Source organism: Oxyura jamaicensis, chromosome 2, assembly GCF_011077185.1.
Source record: "Oxyura jamaicensis isolate SHBP4307 breed ruddy duck chromosome 2, BPBGC_Ojam_1.0, whole genome shotgun sequence".
In the NCBI taxonomy this organism is placed as follows: Eukaryota; Metazoa; Chordata; class Aves; order Anseriformes; family Anatidae; genus Oxyura; species Oxyura jamaicensis.
The window spans coordinates 108544057-108547278 of NC_048894.1; the positions used below are offsets into that span (position 1 = coordinate 108544057).

The 3222-nt window shown below is 35.8% G+C and overlaps 1 protein-coding gene across 10 annotated transcripts in view; it reads left to right on the top strand.

Moving 5' to 3' along the window:
* MTCL1 (microtubule crosslinking factor 1) overlaps positions 1-3222 on the top strand; it is a 102950-nt gene that overhangs the window by 59990 nt on the left and 39738 nt on the right. The window lies entirely within an intron of this gene.

Sequence of the window (3222 nt, forward strand, 5' to 3'; positions counted from 1 at the left end):
AGTATTTTTCCATTCATCAAAAACATTGATCAGTTTTTATTTAATTCTTCATCCATGCAGAGGCCATATCAGCCTCAGTAAACATCTCTTCAGCTGGTTTCTCATGAACATAAATTGTCCAGACACAGCAACTCATCTTGAAAAATACAATTTCCAGTCTGTCTCCATAAAGGAGAACACCAAAAAACTTTTCTGCAGGCCTGGTTAGAGTAGCTTCTAGTGAGGGAGGAGTTTTAATATGTTTTTAATTCTAAAGACACACACATGGAGGCCTTAGTAACTCTGAAACCTCTGATTAAGTCTGGAAAAAGAGAATGCTGGCTGGGACAGCTGTGTTTGTCATTAAGCAATAATAAACACTAGAAAGAGGGAGCTTCAGGGCAGCTGGTAGCCAAATAGCAAAATGTACTGAATACCAAAGAAAGAGTGGCCCTTCATCTTAATGCAGGTAATTCTTTGCTTTTTATTTTTTTTTTCTTTGTATGTGTGTTTTAAACTACCCTGACAGTGTAGAGTTTTGGTAGTATTAGAATAGTCAATTTGTTCAGCAGCTTCTCTTCCAACTCTTCACATTTACAAGTGATAATAAACCTCAGAAGGGATATCTGATAAATCCAGGATACTAAGTGTGAAAGGCTGAAAGGTAAAGTCTTTCTTCCTCAGCTGTAAAATGGGAAGATGAGGTGGAGAAACCTTGCAGTTCACCAATTTTATTGGTCAATAGTCATGGTAGGTTAAGTCAGAAAATGACCAAAGCAAATGTTTACAACACTTCCGTTTAAATTTTGTCATCTTTATTAATTTCTGTTACCTTAGATCTGCCACATTATTGTATTGCTGTGTACATGTGAGCCCTTTTTAAGATTAGGGAGTTGGGTAATATGGGCACAGTCTCTTTTTTCCCTTTCCCAAGATGAGATGGTATGCAACTGTGTACAAAACTGTTTAAACACAGGTTGGATAGTTTGTACACCATATACTGACAAGAAAGAAGCCAGGAATTATAATCAAAGGGAGAGAACATCCAACTGAAGTCCAGATGTGCTCAAAAACTGAGCAAGGATGCAGTTTAAATGTCCCAGGCTAAGAAAATGTTTAAAACTAAGGTGTTTGTTTCTGTCAGGTTTACTTAAACAACAAAGAATATCGCAATGCTTTATACTGAAACTTTTCTGTGGGTGGACAGCCAGTTGAAATCATATACTCTGTAATAGTTAAGACCAAGTGAAGATCCCACCAAATAACTTTGTATGTTATCAATTTAATTTTTTCTTTTTTAATTGCGTACACTACATCAGCAGAAAGCTACCATTCTTTTGTGCCAGATGAAAGACCAGGAAAAAATATTTTTCAAATACCAAAGGGCTTTTTTTATTACCACAGAAATTTCAGATGGAGACTCAAACCATTCCATTCCCACAGTGGAGATGGCTGCATGTAAGCTGCTATCTGCTTTATCTTATGAAGTGAAAATATTCGCATTGTCCAGTGGGTCATATTGATTGATGATCTTCTTACTGTGTATGGACTTTCAGCGTGAGAAGAACACATTTCATTTCAGTTAGGCAAATGATTTCTTTATACGCAAGCAAACCCATTTTTCTAAAGCCCTTTTTTTTCCAAACTGAATTTTAAATTGAAAATGCCCCAAGCAGTGCTGAGCAGCTTCCATTTAGCTATTTTCTCTGTTTTTAAAAATGAGCATCGTAGGAGCCTAATTGTTTGATTAACTACAATAAATGCAGACTGACTTCTGCTAGAATCTACCCTTTAGCCTAACTGTAAACATCTGCCTTTGTTTGGTCTTTGCACTGCAGTTGTTAGTGCAACAGTATTATTAGAATGTATTTGCATATTAAAGAGGTGGGTTAGAGTCACAGTCCAAGGGAAATTTTATCTTGAAATTGCCTTAAGAGCAGGGCTTTGTTTTCTCACTGAAACGAGCTGTTCAGCTGCTGTTGCAGGAGGCTGCAGCCCATTGGGGTGGATGTTCAATCCATTATTCATGATTTTAGTAGAGCTGGGTTATGGTGGGAGGGGGAAATGATTCCTCACCATCCAAAGATAAAGCAAGTGAACAGGCAAGAATCTCAATAACTGAAAGGCATGGCACAACTAAAAAAGGTAATGCAGTGCTTTATGGAGCAAATGCCTGGTACAAATCAAAGGATTACTATGGCAACAAATGGAAACCTGTCTAAAATATGATTAAAAAATTAATCTGGTGAATTTTACCCTTTCTACTAGTGGAATAGCCATAAACAAAATGCAGCTTCCTTAAAACTTCTAATGTTCAGAGATAATAAGACATTCTGGAGAAGAAAAAACTCTTTTTTTTTTTTTGGTATTTAATACCTGATGTTCCAAAATCGAGCTGTATTTCCTAGCAAATTCTTATTTTTCAGTGACAGGGTATCATTTCTGCCCCTAGCTGTGTAAGTAAGTATGTATCACCAAAGGCAGAAGTACTCATCTTGGCATTTTAGGTTTGAATATCGTGATTAGTTTTATACACACCTTTTAAAAACTCACATATCTGTTTCTCTGTACAAAAATGCCACAAAATTTCAGTTCTTCCACTTTTACGGAAAAAGAATCACTGGTTTGATTTAATTTAAAGGGTACAATTTGTCACCAGAGAATTAAAATAAAAGCAGATATGGCAGGAAAGGTGAGAACATATCTTCAGAAGCAAGTTTTTTGCAAGTTCTATTAGTAGATAGAAAGAGGTCACATTGAGGAATAATTTATTCTAGGCCATTCGTAATCTGTTTATCCATTTTTCTTACTTATTTTGCCCATAAGAAATATGAAGCAGATCAATTAGTGTAAATTAATTTCTGTGTTAAATGTGAACCAGTCAAATACAATGATGTGCAATTTAGGTAAGTCACTTTATCATGTGCTTTGAGTCAAGTCTTCAGTATGGATACATTTTGGACATGTGAGAATTTTGGTCTATATTTTGAATATCCTATTTTTAGCTTGTTTTAGAGTCAGTGCTCCTTCTGTGCAACTTTCACTGAGAAATTTTCAGCTGGATGGCATTCACAGCAGCTCCCAGCCGTGCGCTGAAAATTTGCACGTCCTTTCTCTTGCCCTGATTTAAGATAATGTTTTCCCAGAAAAGAGACAGTGAATGTTTTATACATTGTGACTTTTCTTTATGAAAGAAAAAGAAAGAAAGAAAGAAAGAAAGAAAGAAAGAAAGAAAGAAAGAAA